The following is a 26,507-nucleotide window of genomic DNA, read 5'->3' on the forward strand; positions in this document are numbered from 1 at the left end:
CTGCAGGGTTGGAACAAGTATGCTCACACGTAATTTATAGGCCAAGACAATAAGCCATTTTACCAATAAATAAATACAAAAAATACGATTACAGCTTGATGTAGGCCTACAGAAGTAAATAAATAATAAGTACAGGAAGACGAGAGTAAAATATACATTGCAGAAATGAGATTTCTGAAAACAGTTAAAGGTTGCATATAGATAGATCACAGAAGAACTAAAAGTGTACCATTAGGATAACGATGAATAACTGTACGCGTAAGGACCTCGGTACTAAATTTAGTACTATCACTTTTTCTTTCTTTCTTTCTTTCTTTCTTTCTTTCTTTCTTTCTTTCTTTCTTTCTTTCTTTCTCTTTATTACTTCCAATACTTCAGTGAATTTTATATCATCATGATAATGATACTCTTTTATTTAATTTCAATATTTTTGAGCTCGTGTTTAGCTTATACCAACACACGAAACTTTCTTATTTAACGACGCTGTATCAATTACTAGGTTATTTAGCGTAAATGGACTTGGTGATAGCGAGATGGTATTTGGTGAGATGAGATGAGATTGAGGATTCATCAAGAATTACCTGACATTCGCCTTACAGTTAGAAAACCTCGTAAAAACCCCAACCGGGACTCGAACTCACGCTCGAGCGCAGTTCCGGATCAGCAGGCAAGCGCGCTATCGCCTGAGTTCGACGGTAGTCTAACCTACGAAACTTACAGTCCGTTACACGCGAGAAATGTATTAACATACAAATTGTCGGCTTACTTCTGAAATCTCGTACGTTCAATTTTTCCCAAATGTTGAAATCTGTGTATATTTGCAAAGTGAGGCTACTGGTAAAACTCTTAGGTCTACAAATATTAATATATTTTATAAAAAAGAAAAACAAATGCATAACAGTTGTTAGGTGGGATATAAAAATAATAAATTATTTTGCTCTCTTGTACAATTTCCTAAAATGCAGTTAAGAGATTTTAGAAGTAAGCCAATGATATATGAAATTCAGTAATACAGAGTCAACATTGTGATACATTTACTATTTTCTGCTGTTGAATAATTTTAAAGTAAAAACTACGACTAAGAGATTCGAACCGAGACCCTGCACGTATACTAGTCCACATAATTAAAACTCGGCTTCACGACTCTCTGCAAACTGCAACCGATGTAATGGGGAGTTAAGAAACCCGACAACATCGTTGTCAAATACTTTAGTGGAAGGGAATTGCCGATCATCTACTCTTACAAAGGTCTGCTCTTCATACCCTAAGACCTAGAAGTTAGTATGGGCTTCGTTAAAGTATCGAATTTCCAATTGGTGATTTCCACTTGCGAGTTGGGGTTAAGTTTCATTCAGTCTGCGAGGAATTTTCACCAATAATCTGGCCAAAGAGACTCATACTATATTCCTTGTCAACAGACGTTTATTTTTTATGAACATCACATACTATACTTACTGGCTTTTAAGGAACCCGGAGGTTCATTGCCGCCCTCACATAAGCCCGCCATTGGTCCCTATCCTGAGCAAAATTAATCCATTCTCTATCATCATATCCCACCTCCCTCAAATCCATTTTAATATCTTCCCATCTACGTCTCGGCCTCCCTAAAGGTCTTTTTCCCTCAGGCCTCCCAACTAACACTCTATATGCATTTCTGGATTCGCCCATACGTGCTACATGCCCTGTCCATCTCAAACGTCTGGATTTAATGTTCCTAATTATGTCAGGTGAAGAATACAATGCGTGCAGTTCTGTGTTGTGTAACTTTCTCCATTCTCCTGTAACTTTATCCCTCTTAGCCCCAAATATTTTCCTAAGAATCTTATTCTCAAACACCCGTAGTCTCTGTTCCTCTCTCAAAGTAAGAGTCCAAGTTTCACAACCATACAGAACCATCACATACTATTGAATTAAAAATATAATGTGGAGAGATTCACCAATAGACTTTTCATCTACAATTTTTTTTGTTAACACAGTATTACCAACATGCAAACATTTGTTACAATACATTTTCGTCAACAGTTTTCTCGTCAATATTTTTTTGGCTATATTGATATATTTAGGCAACAATATAGCTTTGCAATATTGTTGATATATCCACAGTTTCAAATATATTTCAATTTTCGGAAAGAGAGGTACAACAAAATTTTTAAGTGCTAGACTAGGATAGTGTCCACCACTAAAGGGAAAAGATCTGTTACAATACGAAAACTACAGGTACCATTTCAATCGTGGCAATCAAATTAAAACCAGGACGTATTGGCGTTGCGTCTAGTGTGAAATTTTCAGTGCATCATGTGTGACGAACTTTGATGTGCGTACAATTAACATAATTTCTTAAAAAGCCGCATATGTATGAAGCTGATTATACAAAGTCCCAAGTGCAAGAAATAATGAGAGAAATAGAACGAAGAGCCGAACAAATGTAAAACAGCCTCCTCCTCCTATATACTTACTGGCTTTTAAGGAACTCGCAGGTTCATTGCCGCCCTCACATAAGCGCGCCATCAGTCCCTATCCTGTGCAAGATTAATCCAGTCTCTATCATCATATCCCACCTCCCTCAAATCCATTTTAATATCCTCCCATCTACATCTCGGTCTCCCCAAAGGTCTTTTTCCCTCCAGCTTTCCAACTAACACTCTATATGCATTTCTGGATCCGCCCATACGAGTTACATACTCTGCCCATCTCAAACGTCTGGATTTAATGTTCCTAATTATGTCAGGTGAAGGTGCAGTTCTGCGTTGTGTAACTTTCTCCATTCTCCTGTAACTTCATCCCTCTTAGCCCCAAATATTTTCCTAAGAACCTTATTCTCAAACACCCTTAATCTTCGTTCCTCTCTCAAAGTGAGAGTCCAAGTTTCACAACCATACAGAACAACCGGTACTATAACTGTTTTATAAATTTTAACTTTCAGATTTTTTTGACAACTTCAACAAGTGAAGTAGTAGTGCAAATGAATCTTCCGAAATGAAATACAATATTATGCAATATATGTCGGATTTAGAACAATCACCGTCCAACTATGAATCTTAAGAATCAAATGAAAATAATGTTCGCTGCCATATTATGTAATAAATTACGGCCATAATATAGTACATTATATATATATAATAAAGATTCTACACACTATAGTCCCGTCGCTCTAATTTCCGGCAGCCAATCGCGTTGCAGGTCGGCTACATTTAAACGTGTGCGTCTTGTGATTCGCTTATGAAGAAGTTATTCATTTCTTAAGGCTCGATAAATACTTCATATAATCGCCCGCCATTTTGGCTCTTTCGTTGGCGTTCGCAGAAAGCACACGAAGACGTTATTTGCCGCTCAATTATTTGCTGAATTACAGTGCGTTTGATTTATTATCATAGGAGCTACGACATGATAATGTTTAATGGTGTACCAAATAGATTTCTCGTATGGTAGCTAGGGAACGAAAGAACAAAAATGGCGAACGATACTACCTACCTAGACTTTATAGAGCCTTCACTTCCTAAGACGTAAGCAAAGAGGCGGAGTCACGCCGGAAATAACAGCGTCGCGACTATAACTCTGTTACACATTATTATTGTCGAAAAAATTGTTTACTGAGAAAGTAGTGTTGTCGAAAATGTTGATAAAATTATTGATAAGTGATTGTTGACAGAAATGGAGTTGTCGAAATTAAAATGTTGGCAAAAAAATTGTAGACACAAAAAAAAGTTGTAGATGATGTGACTGTTGATAAAAACAATGTTGCCGAATTATCTATTGACAAAAACTCGTTTACGAAATGTCCTGAGAGCAAAGATATATTTTACAGCATGAAGCCTCTCGATTTTACATTGGCACAACAGATTTCCTATCTTTAACACAAGTAAACTGCAAAGTTTATTCCGTCCTTTTAAAGAAACTTGATTTGGTGGCGCAAATAAATATGCCCGCACACAGAGTAAGTCCAGCCTCCAGGTCAGAGGTCACGTGACGTGAGCGGCGAGCATTCTTGAGCAGTGTTTCATGCGGTACAGTCCGCGCCACGAGTCTGTACACCTTTACGCACTATGGCCGTTTTCACCCTTTAAATAGCTTGCGACACCTCGAGTTTCATATCTGGGAGGCACAGAATGTTTATTTATTACGGATGCCAGTCGTGGCGAAGGTTTGTTGAAATGTGAGATACGGCGCCGGCCACGTTACACGCAAAGAATGTGAGACACGAGTCCACACGTCACACCGGAGTTACGTCACGAATGCTTCCCGCATATCGCTAGAGAAAATATTTGCTCTCAGATGGCAAGATTGTAATGCTATACAAATAAATCCCAAGTCGGCAATGTTTAAATGCAGAGTTCGCTCACATCCAGGGATACCTACGCTACTCCGATGCGTATGTACTAACGCATTATAGTAGTAACAGTAACGCTGTTATTAGCAAACTTTCCGTTCTATTTGAATCATAACTGTATAATACAATGCATTTCCTTTCTCATGTATGTTGTAAGCGTACGCAAACGAGAGAACGCGAAACAACCGTGGATTCTCTGCAGCAATCAATGCAGGACCGTAACTTTAAAAGTGATTCTGTGGGAGCTAAATTAATACTGTACTACCACAGGCTTCGTTTCGCTTTCAAATGCTGGGAATTTAATAAATAAATGTATTTCCGGTTAATACATTTATTATCAACATTTATTTTATTTACTTGCCGGTACATTTCTTCTATAAATCCACGTACAAATGGCCCAGCCGCAAGCCAGTCTTTTAGTGGCATATGGAAAAAAAAATGAGAGCTCCTTGACCCGTTAACAAGTAGACACGATCAAGTCTCTCTTTCTTACACCGCGCATACTAATGTCTCCTTCAGAATACAAAAGAGACTGACAAATTAAAAGAACAGAATCATTATTATGAAACGTCGTGAATTTAATGGTTCATTTTGGGGCTCCTTATTCAAGTAGACATATCGATGGCTGAGAGCCAGACTGTTCTAAGTCCAACTTTGTGTAAGAAAGAAATGTGTGTTTCAGTTCTTGTCTGCATATACGAATCGAACAAAATTATAAATATTTCACTTCATAAGGTTGCTATGAAGCTGTTCCAAATTGTTTCATGAAACTTTGAATGTCAGGAGCATAAAATAGTTCTCCTGAAGAAGAAGAAGAAGAAGAAGAAGAAGAAGAAGAAGAAGAAGTAAAATGTCCTTCGAACAGTCTGGTTCTGGGCCATCGATCTCTCTCTATCTCTCTCTCTCTCTCTTATGTTGTACACTATCATATTTTGTAGATTAGAACAAATATGATAAATGGAGAAACAAATTATGAAATTTCGAAACCTTGAGTTCAGTCATTGTGGCTGTAATTTTAATTTTAGTTCCTATTTTACTTTATTTTCTATATTCCTCTTATATTAATATATTATATTATATAATTTCACTGTAGCTGTAATTTTAATTTTAGTTCCTATTTTACTTTATTTTCTATATTCCTCTTATATAAATATATTATATTATATAATTTCACTGTAGCTGTAATTTTAATTTTAGTTCCTATTTTACTTTATTTTCTATATTCCTCTTATATTAATATATTATATTATATAATTTCACTGTAGCTGTAATTTTAATTTTAGTTCCTATTTTACTTTATTTTCTATATTCCTCTTATATTAATATATTATATTATATAATTTCACTGTAGCTGTAATTTTAATTTCAGTTCCTATCTTATTTTATTTTTTATATTCGTCTTATATTAATATATTATATTATATAATTTCACTGTAGCTGTATTTTAATTTTAGTTCCTATTTTATTTTATTTTATTTTATTTTATTTTCTATATTCCTCTTATATTAATATATTATATCATATAATTTCACTGCAGCTGAAATTTTAATTTTAGTTCCTATTTTATTTTATATTTTTTTACCCGTAAAACTAAAGAAAAAAGGCACTTTACCTACAACTTAAAATTAATGTAACTTTGAAAACATTGCGATTAGGAGAAATATTTGTGTGATTTTTTTGCTCAGAATGTCTTCAGAAATAAGCTCCGTGCTTGGCGGTAAATCTTCGTGAACCACTCTGTATATTTATATATATCATAGTATAAGTATTTGCAATGTAATTACTGTGTTTCATCTACTATACATGATCAATTGCAAGTGGCATTAGAATAATGTGACGTACTAACTCATTTCCGTTGCTAACAAAATAGCATTAATGTTGAAATTTTCGTAGCATTCTATTCATCTGACAATTAACACTTGAGGAGAAAATTCGCTCCGGCGCCGGGGATCGAACCCGGGCACTTGGTTCTACGTACCAAGCGCTCTGACCACTGAGCTACGCCGAATTGGTACGTAGAACCAAGTACCCGGGCTCGATCCCCGGCGCCGGAGCGAATTTTTCTCCTCAAATGTTAATTGTCAATATTACAGATAGTATTCTGTAGGACAAATTCATAAAAATATCTTTAATATTCTCATAGCTACCAGTGCATATTTCTGCACAGATTACTGTGCACTTAACTGCGGAATCCCGGCCAAATAAGTCACTCAGCTGAGTGCGCCCCTTGTATAATGGCAGTTGACTTGGACATAAAACGTCAACGTATACGCCTAACTTGGAGTCAGGCCAAAAGGGAAACATTCAAGGAGGAGGGTTCGGTCCGGTGCTGTGGATTGAATTCGGCGTAGCTCAGTGGTCAGAGCGCTTGGTACGTAGAACCAAGTACCCGGGTTCGATCCCCGGCACCGGAGCGAATTTTTCTCCTCAAATGTTAATTGTCAATATTACAGATAGTATTATGTAGGACAAATTAATAAAAATATCTTTAATATTCATCTGACGTTCGAATATAAACGTTTCAGGTTAAAAAAGGAAATAAATTAAGAAACTCTTTTGGGATCCATTTCTCTTGAACAAGTATACGCAACTAGGTCAATTCAATCTTATAACATAAAGATCAAATTATTTTTCGAATACAAAAGAATTAGCTAATAAAAATAAAAATAAAATAAAGTTGGGATGTTCTGGAAATTTAGAGGCTCTTCTGATAAAGGTCCCTCAAACATCTTTCGGGACTTGCCATTCATTAATAAGTACACAAAGCTTTCTCCTCTTATACCACGTATACTGGAATCTGTTTCAAAATAAAAAAAAAGGTTAATAAATAAAAATACTGTACAATAACTTTTAAAATATTAGAAATTAGCAACTTTCTTAATAAGCTCCTCAAGTCAGTTTTGTGGAGGTTATCGCGACATCGAGGTTTTGTGAAGGCGGTGAAGAAGATTCTGTACAAAAAATAATTCGCATCGATTGCTCATTATCATTTAAATGTCATTGAAAAACTTGTAATCTGCAATGCAATATGTTTTCTAAAAGTACAGTTTTTTTCTTCATGGTCGTTCGCGATTCTTACAAGGAATGTGGGTTTGCGGCCACGAAGAAAGAATCTTACTATAAATGGTAGCACTCCACAGGTTTTCCTAGCATGTTTTAACTAATATGGAATGGAGTTGTATAATAATACATTTGATGACACCTTCTCGAGATTCGATCACTGAAAGATTCTGTGGTAATTCTCATGCCAATATTGTTTCATTACAGTCTTTCCATAGATTTAGCCACTGTAGAGTTTCTATACATTAAACATGACTCAAATGAATGCTCGTGTTCAGATAACATTCCATGAATCATGATGGACACGTATGCATCATGTAGGTTTTTCATTCATTCATAGTGTTCTACCCAAGGGCAGATCTTTCAATGCAAACTCAGCATTCTCCAACTTCTCTATTTTCCGCCTTCCTCTTAGTCTCCGTATATGATCCATATATCTCAATGTCGTCTATCATCTGAAATCTTCTGCCCCAAACTCTTCTTCCGTTCACCATTCCTTCCGGTGCATCCTTCAGTAGGCAGTTTCTTCCCAGCCAATTCCTTGTCTCTTCGTGATCAGTTGCAGCATCATTCTTTCTTCACCCATTCTTTTCAACACAGTTTAATTTCTTATTCTGTCTGTCCATTTCACACTCTCCATTCTTCTCCATATCCACATTTCAAATGCTTCTATTCGCTTTTCTTCACTTCACTGTAATGTCCATGTTTCTGCCCCATACAATGCCACACTCCATACAAAGCACTTCATTAGTCTCTTCCTTAGTTATTTTTCCAGATGTCTGCAGAAGATGCTCCTTTTTCTATTAAAAGCTTCCTTGGCCATTGCGATCCTTCTTTTGACTTCCTGGCAGCAGCTCATGTTACTGCTTAGTACACCCCAAGTATGTATGTATGTATGTATGTATGTATACCTTTGGGGAGACCGAGACGTAGATGGGAAGATAATATTAAAATGGATTTGAGGGAGGTGGGATATAATGATAGAGACTGGACTAATCTTGTGTGTATGTATGTATGAACACTACAATTGGGTATACACCCGGTGGCAATGATATATAATATACAATAATACCACAGTCTAGTATATACAGTCGCGAAGCTCAATACGTAGTAAATATGCAAACATTAGGTAGTTGCTCACCACTAGGATCGCTAATATCGCCTCATTACGGGCAATGCAAAATAGTACCGTCACAGTCTATTGTTTCTAAGACCCTCAAAACTCAAGCTTCGTGACTGTATATAGTAGACTGTGATAATACAATTACAATTATACAATAATTACAGCAATAAAAGAAAAAAAAGGAAATAAAATAAACCTAAATTTATTTCTAACTATAAATAAATAGGCTGTTCACTTGTTCTACTGCCTCATTTAGAATTCTCAAGTTTACCTTCTTTATTTTTCTTCCGACAACCATGGTCTTCGTCTTGTTTGCATTTGAAGAGTCCACTGCAAGAATGATGGATGTCACTTTCTTGTCGAAAATGAACCAAGACTGTCAATGCATAGCTTAAGACATATAGAATGTACATAGAGAGTTATATGGCATTAACACTGATAGTCATTGCCCAGTAATGATCGGAAAATCACAGTTAAGCTTTGAGCGCTAAGCATTTCAAACTTTCAATTGCTTCTCCTGCAAAATGTATTCCAAATGACATCCATCATTCTTGCAGTGGACTCATTTATCTTCATCTCGTATTGCTCACAGCTATTATTTAGCACCAGTAGCATATCTCTTAGTATCATCTCCTCTTTTGCTAACATTGCCACCATCAGCAAATCTTATGCACTTTATTTTTCTTCCTCGTACAGTCCTCCCATGTTCTGAAAACAGTTCTTCACTAAATCCTCCCAGTAGATTTTGAACAGGGTAGGTAATAAAAGGTATATGACATGGAAAAGATTCAGAATCTCGATGGTTTCTTTCCTGTTGAAACGTGCAGTATTTTTAAATCACATAGAGATACGAGTAGTTTCTTTAGGCTATAACTGTTGAAGTAATCAGGCGTTAAGTAAATGAAAGTAAGACATGGAAAATAAAAATACTGGTATGTTATCAATGTATCTAGTTTCTGGATACATAAAAATCAGATAAAATATTTATCTTTCCCATTGTTCGATGTGCTTGTGAAACATTATTTTTTGCTTCGGGGGTAAAGCATGAATCACAGTAACGTAACTGAAGCAAATAAAATGTGTGGAGCCAATAATTGAATTGTTCTTCAGGGTAGCTGCAAGTATGACGAACATTATGTAAAATTAGCACACCAAGCAAATAAATCAGATTACTGCGTAATCGGAAACTTGGAAGGTTATTCAGAACATGTCGGTGCTAGACATTCCACTGGAAATCAGAAGAAAAAAATTAATGTGACAACCAGAATACTTGCGTTTCACTAATACCGGATGGTATATTATTTTTGAACCTAGAGCATCATTTACCCTTAGTGTTCGCAGATACACAAGCCTTAGATATCAAGAAATGATTTACGGAAAGGCATAACCAATGCGAACTGTATTTTAAATTACAAAGTTTTTTGTTTTACTGTTGTAACAACATTAGCAGACTGATAATATATTACGATAGAAGGTTGGGAGGTGTTTTTTACAAAATCGAGGAAAAGTTTTAAAAACTCGCTCTGCCCGTTTTCCAGTTTCCGAGATTTTGTAATGCACTTGTATTGTACAACATTTTTTGCAGGATCATATTTTTATAATTGAAAATATAAGTACATTATGCAACGAGCCTATAATGAAGGTAATTAAGAAGTGAGTATAGATATTTATGAAACGAGCGCAAGCGAGTTTCATAATTTTCATACGAGCTTCTTAATTACCATTATAGGCGAGTTTCATACGACTTCTTATGCTCGACCATATTTCTAACTTGATATTATTACTTTTATTGTATCTGACCTGGAGCAATGTCCCGTATGTTGTGAGATGTGCGCAGACGCGAAAGTATTGATTTTTTCCGAGGAACAGATGTGCACATTGACCTTGCTAGGCCATAAGAACCTACAGAGATAACATTTAAATAAAATTAGACATTGAAAAACGAGATGACAAATTGAATTTATTTGAATATTATTTACAATTAACGCTGATTATTATAGTAACAGAACATAACCTTCTGCGACAGTATTGGATTTCCAGCCTCCGTGACTTTTCGCTAATTCTCTTTCGATTGCATATCCGAGAATAATCGATACTTGCGATTTTATAACGGTAGAAAGCTGACCTGTCATTGGCTGAACAGTTGTAACCTGAGTCGTCATTGGCTGAAAGACCTGACCTTTAATGAGTAGGCGTACTTTAATGACATGCATTAAAGGTCTGCTACCAGGTGTATAATTACTACATTTCGGCATGGTCGAGCATAAAATATATTTTGCATTGAAAATTTAGAGTAATATTATTCCAAAGCCTTCGCAAAACTGCACTGTAATGGGTCTATTTCAGTATAGTTTTATGTTGTGGAGAATGGTTTCCTTAGCAACAAGTTTCTGTATGGGAATTCTAACTTTCAAGGCCTAACAAAAAAAAAAAAAACACACGATCGTGCAAAAACGTATTTCTGGGACTTGACTGTTCAAAAAGTAAATTATTTTAATTATTTAGGTTATGTTGAAGTAAAGGACATGTCTATGAAAATATAAAAAAAATTATGAAGATCACGGAAATAATAAATGAAGTTTTTTAACTCTCTTTAATGAAAAAGCACACTCTACTCTAAATTTATAAAATTTTGGGTAGATCGCTATTAATAAATGGAAGTGAGACTTTGACAATAAAGAAATCGTATCACCAACTATTCTCAAAAGCAGATATGCGATATTTGGACTGGGTATTCACTTTATATCGTGAAAATAACTTGAACATCTTGGAAGATTTAAATAAGCAGCCAATTTTGGAATTAATTCAGAACTACAGATTTAACTGGATACAGTACGTAGAGAGGATGGCTAATGAATGACAAGATACCCGAAAAAACTTCTACATACCGGCCTGAAAGAAAAAGAAGTTTGGTACGCGCGAATAAACGACTCAGACCGTAACAGACCTCTAGGTCTAAAACGATGATGATGATGATGATGATGATGATGACGACGACTACTTATACCATTTTTGAAGTGCGCAGTTTTCTATTTTCTTTTATTATTAAAAGATTGTGTTCAAGATCTCGCACTGTTTGACAGTAAACTCTATTTTCACTAGCAAGTAGATTACATAATAATCATGCACTTCAGATACAATGCTGGGTCTAATAAGGTCAGTAAAGTATTCTTTCTCTACGCCTCATTCTCTTTTAATACGTTACTTTACATTAATGAGATCGAAACATGAGAATGCATCTGTAGTCCGGAATTCTGTTACAACTGATTCTACTAAATTATAAATTATCCAATGAAAATTCGCATCGTTGTGTTCGTAGTATAGATTTCTACGTAATGACTCAAAGAATAGTTATGAGGAAAATTGTGATTACAATGTCACAGTTTATATTCCAGATGCAAAGATCTTGATTCCCGATATTTGTTCAAGGTTCCTAAAGGAGATATAACCTGTGATTTTTCCATAAACAACGTTAACTTTCATGTTCATTAGAAAGGTGTGAGAACTCAAACTTTTCTCCAACAGAAATTCTCAATATCTTTTCTCTGTCTCCAGACCTGCTCATTTCATCCATTTTTCATCATTGTAAAATATTTACCATTATTGTAATTATTATTAAGATTATATTATTATTATTATTATTATTATTATTATTATTATTATTATTATTGTCTATGGAAGTTCTGTGTAGCCGAACAAACACTGCTAGTATGTAAAATTGTTTCTGCACATATTGCAACCACACTTAAATCAATATTAATAATATATCTGTATTTCGTTTTCATAAATTCGACATAACATATTCAAAAATACAATCTGTCACCTCAGGCGTACTGTGACAGGGCTTCCCACCCTTACTTTAGGCTCCAGGGTATGAAACAGTAATAATAAATAGACTATTTCAAGTTGGCACTTTAATGAGCGTATATTTTTGCCGTACGTCGTACAGTTATTAACCTTGAAAGCGAATATCCTACGTGTCTTTCTGGATTATGCAGCTTCAGATAGGACTGAAAGTTATTACAGAATAATAATAATAATAATAATAATAATAATAATAATAATAATAATAACAATAACAACAATTTATTTCAGCTGGCAGAGTTAAGGCCATGAAACCTTATCTTCGACTCAATCAGCAAAAAGTATACATAATATGAATAAACTTACAAGTTACGAAGATTACAACAAATTGAGCTGGATAAAAGTTACGTGTGTACAAGAGTTACTTATGAATTAAACAGTAAAATATAATGAATTATTAATTAAACAATTAAATACATACTATGTAGCAAAATTAAACTAATATACATGGAATGTTAATATATTTCAAATAATGCTAAATAATAGGAAGAAATTACAATGACGATAATTGTGAATATTTAGCGTTATTGGAATGAACGTCAAAATACGAAATTACCATGTAGTCAGAGACCGTTAACGTCAGTATAACTAGACTGAATTGCTAAATGTTTCCTTTATACATAAAATAAACAGAACGAATAAAATTAAGACAGTGAACTGTCCAAATTCATTTAGAGGAATTAATGCAGAAATATTCTCGAGAAATTAAACTGAGGTTAATGATACGGCAACTTCTACAAGGAATTGTTCTGGGAGTGAACTACCACAAAACCATTTTCTATGATTTTGTAAAATCTACTACGTCTGTGGAGCATAGACTATACATGTTCACTGTTTTAAATAATGCAACTCAGACTCTAGAATATTTGGTCTTTTTTTGTTCTTATATATGGAAGTAAATCACTGATAAGTGAACGAAGAAGAAAGTAAAATGTACACTGCAGAAATGAGATTTCTCAAAACAGTTCAAGGTTGCATATAGAAAATCACACAAGATATAAATACGAGTATATACTATTAGAGCTTGATGCATAGAACTAAACCAATAAGTAAAGGAATACCAGGGTAAGATAGGCCTATATATACACACATTGCAGAAATGAGATTTTTGAAAACAGTTAAAGATTGCATATAGAAATAACACACAAGAAATAAATATATACTATTAAAGCTTGATGCATAGAACTAAATAAATAAGTAAAGGAAGACGAGAGTAAAATATACATTGCAGAAATGAAATTTCTCAAAACAGTTAAAGGTTGCATATATGAAGATCACACAAAAAATAAAGGTATACTAATAGAGTTTGTTATATTGAAGTAGAGTAATAATAAGTGAAGAAAAACGACAGTAAAATATACATTGCACAAATGAGACTTCTCAAAACAGTTAAAGGTTGCATATAGAAAGCTAATACAAGAAGTAAAAGTATATAATTAGAATTTGATAGGCCTCCATAGAACTAAATCAATGTCAAGGAAAAAGAGAGCAAAATATACACTGCACAAATCATATTTCTCAAAACAATTAAAATTTTCATATTGAAAGATCACAAAAGACATGAAGATATACTATCAGTACCTGATATATACAGTGTTTATAATAAGGAATGCATAGGATCCTGAAGACAACATAAGCCGAATGATTAGCGAAAGAAAAGTGTTCAGTAATAACACATAAACCCTAAGAACAGAAATTGTTATGGCATATGAAGCGACATAAATTACACTAAGAATGAAAATAATATGAAGTAATTATACATTTAGCATATACTATAATAACGTTGGAGTAATGATTATCATTCCCACCTAGTATTCTGAAAGTCCGGAGTTCGGTCTCAGGGACCACCTATCCTGACATGAATTTTCAAAGTCCCTCTATGCAAAGGCTGAGGTGTACCAATTTCAAAAGTCCACGAACAGCCTCCTTTCAAATCCAAATTAACCTTTCACCGTCACTAATTATATCACACCATCTTCCGCAACAGGGCTGCCATCTATCCGTGATAGTATCGCCACTATCAGTAAATCACTTAAGTGCATATAAATTCATGCATAACAATGCAATTGCTGATGTGAAGGCGGTGATGAACTTCAGATTTTAAGCTGCAACACTAGGACAGTGTAGTTTGGTGTGCCACAAAGCAACTAGTAATTTACTTAGCAAAGTATGCATTTGAATAAAACATTACAACTCATTAATTTAAAACCGGACAAGTATCACAGCTCGTAAATCGAAAACCATTGGCGCAGAATTAAATGTACAAATTCTGGACAACTTGACACTAGCGTCGCCTACGAAAATCTATAAATTTAATTGTAATGCTTGGTGCTATCAATAAGTACTCGAGCTGACAAAAAAAAATTAATTACTAAATACTTGTTAGACAGCTTTTCATAAGAACATGTTTTATCACTGTTACGGATTTACAAATTTAATATTCCAGTCGCTCGTCAACTTTCTGGCGAAATACTGTACTATGAAAGATGGTGTAATATTTTACGTTCTCGTACGTAAAACGTTTTCATTAAAATAATGGAATGTTGGCTTCGAGCCGGAATGTTATAAATGAAGAGAGATGACCTCCTGTTGATTCTGCTGCTAATTCAGAACCATGTGTACAGTACAAGTTGTGAGTCAATCTATAAAAACGGCTGTGGAAGTGCAAATACAGGGAAAATACTGTGTTGAAATATTACTCGTAGAACTGTTTTAGTTCATTATAGTTGTGTTGTGTAACAATTAACAGTATCTTATATAGGCTACGCAATATTACATATCGTCGTTGTTCCTGCAATAACTCCTATGTGACAATTTATGGATTTTCAGATTTTTGTTCTATTAAATAACTTAAATAGTGATACAGCAAATAATAAAATATCCTATATGTAATTATATTTCTTCGTCTCGAAAATGTAAGAAGTCACAGTCTCCTTGTACGGCTGCCATAGGATGAATAAATGTGTTTTTTCTTCCTACTATATTTGAGTTAAAGGAAAAAGTGACTGATTATTACAGATATATATATATATATATATATATATATATATATATATACACACACACAATGGAACTGTCTAGAATTTCACGTAATTTTTAAATTCACAGATCGGTAGGTAAACTAAGTACAGATCGACTTAAAGGACATTGAGTGGCCAGATGTAAAAACTACAGACGGAAAAAACCTAAATGCATGAGAAAGATATTTAATACAATAAAACAGTCGAAGATTTATGGAAGAATTTATTACGGCACCATGAGGTGCCTGCAGTGTTGTCAGAATTCCTTAAAGTGGTCCTTAATTTCAAATGCTGCTTTAGAAGCTCGTTAATGAGAGGACTGAACTAACAATAGGAACCGCTGGACATCGTCGTTCGCGCTGTTGAACTTTCGGTGCAGCATCCAACCCTTTGAGCGGGCACCCTCCTCCCCGTTGTAAGATCGCCACATGACCGTAGCGGTACATGATGCAAGAAGCGGTCATCTCGTGTGGGAAGAGAGAGAGAGAGAGAGAGAGAGAGAGAGAGAGAGAGAGAGAGAGAGAGAAGGAGAGTCTGGAAGGGCGTTGCCCGCACGACCAGACCACCCGACTGCCCGCCCGCTCGGCCAGTGGCGGCTCTCGCCCGCTTCAATGGCATACAGTACGCCGGAAGTTGTGACAAGTGAAAGGCGTCATGCTTCATTAATGTAACATGCAGTGTGTGTCTTATACCAGCATTCAAGTCTCCGACGCTTTCTGGGGAAAATCTTTAGTATTCAAGCATCTACTCGTAGTTTTGGATACTTTATGAAGTTCATATGTCGAGTTTAGACTATTCCTTCTGTAATCTGTACTTCAAATGCATCGTGAATGCTTAAATAACACAACGATACTGAATTTCTGTGTGCGTCTTGCTTAAGAATTCTTTCGTCAACTTTACGTCCTCGTATTACAGACTTAGGACCGAATTCATAGTCAATACTTATCGTAAGAAAATCCTTAAGCAGTTGCTTATAATAATTTCCAATTCATAAATCCCTCTGAAGTGAACTCTTATTCAAATAAGGTAGCTTGTCAGCTTCCTCAAGCGTTTCCTCATATGCATTGTAATCAGCTGATTCAGTGTACAGTGGATGATTATGATTTTGATGAATTTATTGAGTTCTACAGTATAATGAAAATGAAAATGTATTTCGGCAAAACAAAAGATATATCAGAGATATGGAAAACTCTTTAGAGATGAACAATGACCAACAATTTAAGAGGAGATACCGTTTTGACAAGAAGACTGTTGTGGATATTCTGGTGTCTCTCATTGAAATTCACAATACAATCATGAGGCTTACTGATTTCACCACTGCTGAAAATACCGGTTGCTTTGATATTTTATGCTACAGCATCATTTCAGATAGGTCTGCGTGGCAGTTTTTTCGAAAATTATTCACGTCCCAACAAAGTAGTGTTTGCATTTTCGTTTGTATTCTACCCAAGGAATAAGCTGTTAAAATTTGCGTAATTACGTAACTTCCACTTTGTTTACCATAAAAGTAACTGAAAATTAAATTAAAATGATTTGCTTACAGGAATATTTTCGGAGTTTGCATTAAACTAAACTGCAATTTTGTCCCATGTCCGTTTCTTCTTTTGGAGAGAATAATTATAAGATTTTTTTTACTTTCTACGATATATCTACTTATATTTCATCACTAGTTCCCTTAGTTTACTTCTTTCTTCTTCTGTAAAATGCTTTCTAGACATTTTGTATAATTTTTAGGTCTATAATATTTAATTCTGTATTTCTGTACGATAATAATTCCGATTTGACAATTTGAAGGCGCTGGAAAACAATTGAATGTACGAAAGCGCTCACGTCTAGCCATGTTGTCATATTTTTTCCGATATCAAGGGAATCCTCAGTGGATATGAAAGAGTACCGTCTCTGCAATACGATCTGAAATAAGTGCTAAGGAAACACTTATTACTTAAGTGATTCCTCATTTTACAAGTGACGACTATGAATTCGACCCTTACAAACCAATGTCATGTAGGGAACGGTTTATCTTTTGGGGAACGCTAGACACACATGCATTGCAGGCCTCCCTGGTCGTGTGTTCAGCACGACACAGGGTCACTGCTGAGACAACACAGAACAGCACATGACATGACATCCAGTTCGGGGACAAAGATAAAAATATTTCCACATCGGGAATCGAATCTTGGACACCTTGGTTGGGAAGAGCATACACTACTCACATAGCCAAGGCAGCAGGCATTTAAAAGTTTTAAAATAAGATTTCACAATTATTTCAGGTAATGAAAAGTGTTCGGATTTGAACGGCATACCATCATTTATTTACACACAAATTCTGACAGGCTATTCACAAATTCTGATCACGATTACCTGACTGTAAAAGTGTTTCATTGCTATATATGCTTGTTCTTCATTTTCTAGCTTTTAATTTCAAATTCGTTTTCATTCTGTTTTATGACCATATGTTACATTTTTCCTGTTTTGCATTACTAATAGCCTGCGTAATGTTTACTGATTTAAACTCACTCTGAAGTTTTGTTTGATTTTTCTGCGTACGTTCATAAAAATAAAGTTGTAACAAATAATACATTAATGTAACTGCTGTCCAGTCTCAATGAACTTTTACGCAACTTTTCAGCAGTATTAAAAAAAACTCGGGAACTCAAACACTGCAAAAATTGTTGCTACTGTATAAATATATTATTAACTTCGTTTGTTTGGTTTCGATAAGCTTAAAATATTCGGGACGTGAGGGAGGTCTGATTAAGAGGTATCGCTGCAAATCGGTAGGATGCGGGTTCGATTCCCGATGATGTCATGTATTTTATCCTTACTTACAAATGGCTTTCAAGGAACGCGAAGGTTCATTGCCGCCCTCACATAAGCCCGCCATCGGTCCCTATCCTGTGCAAGATTAATCCAGTCTCTATCATCATATCCCATCTCCCTTAAATCCATTTTAATATTATCTTCCCATCTACGTCTCGGCCTCCCCAAAGGTCTTTTTCCCTCCGGTCTCCCAACTAACACTCTATATGCATTTCTGGATTCGCCCATACGTGCTACATGCCCTGCCCAACTCAAACGTCTGAATTTAATGTTCCTAATTATGTCAGGTGAAGAATACAATGCGTGCAGTTCTGTGTTGTGTAACTTTCTCCATTCTCCTGTAACTTCATCCCGCTTAGCCCTATGTTCCTCTCTCAAAGTGAGAGTCCAAGTTTCACAACCATACAGAACAACCGGTAATATATATGTATTTTATCCACTGATCTAATCTTTTCCTGGTGTTCACTCAGTCTCTAACAGAAACGAGTACCAGCGGTATTTCCTCTGGGTAAAGACGGCGGTAGAAGTGTGATGTCAAGGATGGCGATTAGTTGCGTCCTAACTGAGCCACTAACCTACCAGAGGACGGTTAGTTGCGTTCCTGCCACCTGACTTGTTGTTGAAATATATGTGCCTTTATTATTATTTTTGCTATCAAATAAACAAATCGAAGCTGTGAAGCTGTATAGGTTATAGTGGCAGTGCAAAGTATTTGAACAGTGAAATGTTTTTGAAGTGTTAGTGAAATCAGGATAGAATCAGTGAAATGTGTCGTAGTTCCAGTGCAGTGAGTGAGTTGACAGCGAAATGAGTGTAATGTTGAAAGGTACTTGTGCAGATATGAACATATACTCGTGGGTTTTAGTTCGATCTTAGTTTTAAGATACAAATCAGAATATTTCAAATGTTATTTTAAGTGATCGTTTCATTTAATTTAGTATATTCCCTGTTGTTGTTGTTATTATTATTATTATTATTATTATTATTATTAATTATTAGTATTATCATTAATTGTATTTTTAATTAATAAGTTTATTATTGTCATTATTGAGTGTAATTAGTTACCACTGCCACCGGGTATATACCCATTGCAGTGTGAATAAATACATACATACATACATACATACATACATACATACATACATACATACATACATACATACATACATACATACATACATACATACATACATACAAAGCTATATAGAAATGTTTCAGTGTAACATAAGACAGTTGAATCACGACATGTATTATTCGCCCCAACAGAAATGTATATGGATTTTGAACTCGCTATACATACCGCTGCCAAACTTGTTTTCCCTTCACTCAAAATCAGAGACTGCCGGTTTCACCTAGCCCAGTATTGGCGGAAAAACATTTAAAATTTACGTTTCGCAGCAGAATTTAAAGCAAACTCAGAAAAAGGTAAATTTCTGAAGTACTTTCTTGGCTTACCCTTTTTAAACCCCGAATATATCGGAGACTATTTTACTGAAGATATCATTTGAATTCAGCCTGGAGGAGAAAGAAAATGCAATGTTTACTGGTTACATTTTTGATAATTATATTTCGGACGAAACCCTGTTTCCACCCGGTTATTTGGACAGCGTTCAGTACAACGACAAATCGCACAACAAACAACTGCGGATCTTTTCACGCTAAATTAAACGGGTCTTTCTACACATCGCATCCAACCATATACAATTTTGTCGACATTCTGAAGGAAATACAGTGTTGATGTCAAGACCGTCTCCAATACTCAAACCTTAATGTATAATCTTTTCGCTGTAAGAAAAATCCTAATGTAAACAATAGCACGTGACTGAAGTGAGGCTTCATTGGCCGCTGTTTGGCGCCATAGATTCTCAGTACGTGTTCCCGCCTACTGTTCTACATTCTGTTTCTTGTTAAACATTTCCCGTTACTCGTCAAGTAGGCCTAACCTCACTACTATGCATTCGTTTGCTTAGGAAACATTTACTTTATAATTACTGCAATTAAATTATCACATAATTTATTATATACCTTTAAGACCATTTGTTTTTCCGCTTTTGAGAGGGTTTCCACTCTTATGATTAATAACCACACACACCGAGGATACAGAAGCCATACTATGACAACTACGACCTCAAGTGACGCCAGCTTGTTACAAGAACAGACTACCGCGGTGTTACTTTTGGTATTCATCCGCGTTCATTGTACATAATAATATATAAAAATAGTTTTTCTTTTACATAGCATTTTACATATGAGTGAAGTTATATGTTTAATCGTATTTAACAACTAGAATTCAATTTTTTATTTTTAAATAATACAAGATTATGGTTTCGAAATACGAACTATATTTTCCTGCGTCATGTGAGTGTTTCGACTAGGAGCCAATCACGGGTATGACAACAACGTGCTTATGTTTACATTAGGATTTTTCTTACAGCGAAAACAGTATAGATATCGATTGTGGCCAAAATGGCGCCGGTGGCGGTCCAAGCATGATTTTCACGTGGTTTTGTTATGATTTTTTCTTGTGTTAATTACGTCGTAAAATCGGCCGTTCGTGTTGTGTACCGGGTTGTAATTCTAATAGTGGATCGGTGTCTTATATTTCAGTGTTTGAGTTTCCGAAAAGTACAACTTTACTCACGACAAATGGTTTAGGTGCATAATCGTGACAATTTCCAAGTTAAGGAAATTACAGTTTGTTGTTGTTTAGTCAACTGTCAGAAGACAGGTCTGAACCTCACAAGTGATACTAACAAGGCATCACTTATGAGGCAACTAAGCCAAGAGATAATGGGATAGGGTGGCCAGTTCCTATCCTCCTAAAATGACAGTGTTACACATAAAACATTTTGAACCTAGATTAAGAAAGATATTTTTCCTATCGTAAATGGTGATGCTTTTCGTATTCCTCGTGAAATTTCTAATCTTACCCATGACGCCTAAAGAACCATAGTTTCTAACCAACCTTCATACCGTACTGTTAGTCACTCTAGCGCCCAGAAAGAATCCACATCAACAGAAAGGGGAACAGATGGGAGAGAGAGAAGAAGAATTTTTCAGGGAATAGTGTAAAAGGGACATTATTAGCACTTTGGTTAAGTTTCAAAGTGATGTTCAGGAAAGAAGTGTGGTTTCATTTATGATTGTTGTTTAAGATTACTATGTTATTTTCTTGAATATGAAAGATGAGAGTGTAGAAGAAATTCCATCATTAATAACTATGCAAAGGTGTTGAACGGGGGAAAAACATTTCAAACCAATTATCGAGAAAAGTGAAAGGAAGTCATGAAGAGTTAGGCCTAAGTCTAAAAGTGACAAAACATAAAGAATTGAAATTCAGAACGAATTAGGCTAAGGACCCTAGGTTGTCAACATCCATCTATTAAAAATATAAAATATAAGTTGATTATTATTATTATTATTATTATTAATGAATTATTATTTGTAGTAGTAGCAGTAGTACCGTAGTTATACGTGTAGTAGGCTAATAGCAGCAGCAGTAGTTGTATTAATAGACCTAGTAGGCCTAATGTTGGCTGACCTTGTTTGAGTTACTGATTTTCGATATGTGTTAGGCCTATTCTTTTGTATGTCCAACAACTATTAGTGAACGTTTGCATTTACTGTTGTAACTTAGGGGGGAGTAGGGTAGTACCTAAGTGACATGGTTACGTTTCTGTATGCGACATCTGAACGCTGCTACCACCACCTGGTGGTAGATGAAAGAAACATCACTGTCCGATATTACCCGATGTCCGATATTACCCAACTCTCCCCTATACGAAGTTCAGGGCATGATTTTCAACTTATTGAAAACTATTTTCAGGCTGTGTTTGCACTGTCAAGTTCATAACTTTATAGCAATGTGTTTATACTCGTACCGTACTTATCTTGTTGTCTCGCCTTTGAAATTGAACCTAACATTGTTCATAAATTAACGCTGGACGTTTATTCAAGACAAAATTCAGTAATTCAACTTAATAAATACCAAACATATAACTATTTTGACATAAGAATATGGCGGAACCGTCTATATATTATATACTAGCCGTACCCGTGCGCTCCGCTGCACATGTTAGAAATAAATATAAAGTAATTATATAATTAAAATAGGACGTTTGATCCAGGGAACATTCGTGTTTGATAGAAGGATAAATCGTTTAATATGTTACTTAATTTAAATTGTATTTAAATAATTAAAATGCGGTCATTTTGGTCCAGAGAGCAATCATTTGGTGCAATGAGAATTCCTTTAACATGTTTCTTAATTATTATTACATGCAACAATAGTTTAATGAAGATTGACATATCATTTAGTTTTAATGTATATACTTTATATTACTTGCTATATGTTTCCATTGAATTATGGTAATAACTTAATTTTAACCATTGTCTTCAGTAAATGACGCTTGGCCCACTATGGTTCTGAACCCTTCAAATAACTTAAATAATGATACAGCATAAACAGTGATATGTAATTATATTTCTTTCTTTCGAAAATGTAAGAATTCACATTTATTCATTCCATGGCAATGGTATGAATAAATGTGTTTTTTCTTCCTACTCAAAAATTTTATATTTTGCACATAGGAGTTACTGCAGGAACAACAACGCTATAATCTGAGGTGGCGGTGAAAATGTATTGTATTGTTATTTTAAAAGCCTTGTATATCCTTAAATTTCACTCAGAAGTTACTGTAATAACATTATAGAATTATGTCCATCTAGAGAAACTACACTTTCCAAAGGTGAAATAATAATTAAACAATTAATTACCTTCCGATATTACTTCATGCAAACGCAGAAACATTCTCTGTAGGCTATGTTTAATAGCTTTCGATTGTTGTTGTCCAAGGCCCCTTATAGACGAAGTCATTTGTTTTTATTTCAATACAGCGCCTTAGATGGCGTTGTTATTGTAATTTTAAAACTCATTTATCTCATTAAATATCAGTCCTATCAAAATTTTGTATAGAATAAAACTTATCGGAAATCAGTTTTAAAGAAACTTTTGTTATGTAACATTTTTCATGAAAATTAATAATAAGGGAGATATTTCGATTTATTTAATTCAGGCCCCCTTATAACTCCCCTTTTAAATTAAGTATTTTGAATGCCGTATAGGCTAAAATCTAAGTTACAACGAACTTAATTTATGTTCCAATTTTCATATAAATCGGTTCAGCCATTATCGCGTGAAAAGGTAACAAACAGACAGACAGACAGACATATAAACAAAAATTTCAAAAAAGCGATTTTCGGTTTCAGGATGGTTAATTATACATGTTAACACCTATTATTTTTGGAAAATCGAAAATTACCAGAAAAACTTAGGCTACAGATTTATTATTAGTATAGATATGGAAATGTTTGGACCGCAGCGGCGGTCATCTTTGTTTCTGTATTAAGATCTGAGTATTGGAGAAGGTCTGGTGATGTATACATCAAAATATGAAGCACAGAAGGAAGAAAGAAAGAAAGAAAAAAATTAGTGAAGAAAGAATTATTTCCCAGAGAACAAATGACAAAATAATAAACAACTCCATATCTCTATTTGATTTTGTAAAATCAATGTCATATAAATTTTTGCCAAATTGAAAGAAACTCCTGCAAATTAAACAAAACTACATATTTCTAGTGGCTACACGCATAAAAAACTATTTTTGAGAGTCCATGCAGTTAACCTTCTTGTGGTGTCCCTTGGGTAACGCTAATGGACTGCTTTACGAATGCTAAGGGGCGCAACTGACCGGTAATTGAATTTGACCTGATTCTTACCTGTGGGGACGCAACTAACCGAACTCCGGATGCCAAGCTCACCACCTTATTCTATTGCCAAGGACAAGAAAGCATGGTCCTGAGAATCCCCATGGCGTGTACAGGGGATATCTCTACCTTTCATAGTTGCTATTACTTCTGCAGTTCTAGTTTAAGGCTTAGGACTTACTACGTAAGCTATTTTCGAAATAAAATAGGCCTAATTAAATTATCTCTTCATCCTTCTCGTGCCCTGGATTAAGAGTGTGTACACCAGTGCGTATGCGTTTGTGTGTGGGCGTACGAGGCGGATTAAAATCTTCCTGCGTGCAAGGCTATAGTTGATCCGTTGTGACTACAACGCCGAAGAGGAGGGAGTGTGTGGAGTCCCTACGAGTGAATTATCAGCCCTGGAGATACTCCACAGATGGCTCATGCAATTCCCCAAGGGACACAAGATATTACAGACAATCCCCGAATGTCAAGGGAACTCGTCAGCTAGGCGTTCTGCAACTGACAGGTCGCATGCCAGCGAGGTTCGTCATCGACCAGCACCGCGAACACTCCTGTATGTAAGCGGGTCTCGCCAACAGGGCGTTCCCACCTGGCACCGCCCGGTGCGCTATCGTGTTTCACAGAGTAGTAGTAATTCAGGCTGACCATCTCTATCTAGTATTACCCAAGCCCGTAAGCCACCCTGTAAGCTTATTCCTCGAGGACATACTGTGTTATAAAATTAATGAGCAAGGCGAAGCATTTAATATCTGAGGAGTAAAATTTATAATGTTGCGGAAGAGCGAGAACCTCAGAGAAAACTCCTTATTCTCTGATCCTCTCCACCACAAGTGCACTCAATGTCAGAGATAAAACCGGAATCCGAAGAATGACCTATACTTGTTTTTTCTAAAGATGGGACATGACATTAGCGCTGCGATCAGAAAAAAACAACTGTATATCACATAGCGTGGGAGGACTATTGCTATGATAACAACGGTTGAGTTCCTAACATCACAATTAAGTGCTCTATAGCTTTCTTGATCCATTATGCAGGTTGTATCAGCTATTAATAGCCTATGTTTCGTGTTTCATTCTCTGTCGATTTTTGTATTGTCTTATAGCTTCGCGTCAATTTTATTGTCAATGAATGTTTTAACGTCAGCCAGTTTCGTACGCAGAATTTTGTCAAGGGGGCCGTTATTAAAATAGTTTACAATATTTACATTATCGATATTTTAAATTTTGTTTATTATTATTATTATTATTATTATTATTATTATTATTATTATTACCTTTGGGGAGGCCGAGACGTAGATTGGGAGGATAATATTAAAATGGATTTGAGGGAGGTAGGATATGATGATAGAGACTGGATTAATCTTGCACAGGATAGGGATCGATGGCGGGCTTATGTGAGGGCAGCAATGAACCTGCGGGTTCCTTAAAAGCAATTTGTAAGTATTATTATTATTATTATTATTATTATTATTATTATTATTATTATTGGAGAAGGTTGTAATATGGGACAGTCTTTTTCCCACATTCTCCAGTTTGAAAACAACAAAATAAAAATTGAAATTAGAGGCGATCCCTTATAGGAATATCATTTCTCCTTATGTGTGCAAAGTCATAACAGATTATATCAAGGAATCAGGTGTTATGTTTTAGAAAATTCTCATGTCGCATAATTGTACTTACAGAAAATAAGGTTGCAATATGGAACAGATAAACTGCCTGCGTAAATTCTAAAAATTAAGCCTGGAATCACATACAATGCTTAAGACATGAACACTAGTAACACATTACACACAGAATTCATATGGCAGCAAATGTCTTGATAGTTATGTCAAAAATATTAAGTTATCCGTGTTCCATAGTTAAGGCCCTAGTTTTGTCCCCAGCACCTTTCAAGCATGTTTATCAGTACTTTACACACCAATTAGAAGGTTATAAGATTCTAGTTTTGCCCTGAGTATCTATTTTTCTCACACAAAGAATAATGTTATAATATGAGATGCCCTGTCCCATAATACCACCACTCATACCATAGCATAAAACCTTGGATAAATTTAACTTACACTGCCATTTGATTTCCAGGATACTGGGCATTACAAATTTATACCTCCTACTTTTTTACGCATAAAGATAATATAGTCTTCCCGTTCAGTAGAGAAAAGTGGAATACCCCCATTTAACAAAATAATATACTCATATACTAATCCTACGAGAAAATCTGTAAGTAAAGAAACTGTGGAAGAGTGACATTTATCTTCTATAGCAATGAGGAATATGATAAAAATGGAAAGCTACAATGTTATTCTTGTTAAGAATTATAATTCTAAGAAAGTATTTAACTCAAATTTAAATATGCAAATATTAAAATAGAAGATTAAATGAAAGAAAATATTTAGTTTTAAGAGAAAATAAAAAAATCCCTAGAAACAATTCATTTAGGATAAATTATCCCTATATCCCCTTCAAATTCCCTAGAACTAGGGATAAATCCCTAGGTTTGTTAACACTGCCCTATGGTATAATG

General features: G+C 35.1%; 1 protein-coding gene and 1 non-coding gene across 8 annotated transcripts in view; both read right to left on the minus strand.

Annotated features, from left to right (window-relative positions):
* Prosap (prosap) overlaps window positions 1-26,507 on the minus strand; it is a 427,686-nt gene that overhangs the window by 88,079 nt on the left and 313,100 nt on the right. The gene's annotated exons all lie outside the window — the stretch shown is intronic.
* Window positions 6,263-6,335, minus strand: TRNAT-CGU (transfer RNA threonine (anticodon CGU)). The gene has a single exon. It is a non-coding gene; the product is annotated as a tRNA-Thr (tRNA).

This window comes from Periplaneta americana, chromosome 2 (genome assembly GCF_040183065.1).
Source record: "Periplaneta americana isolate PAMFEO1 chromosome 2, P.americana_PAMFEO1_priV1, whole genome shotgun sequence".
Lineage (NCBI taxonomy): Eukaryota > Metazoa > Arthropoda > Insecta > Blattodea > Blattidae > Periplaneta > Periplaneta americana.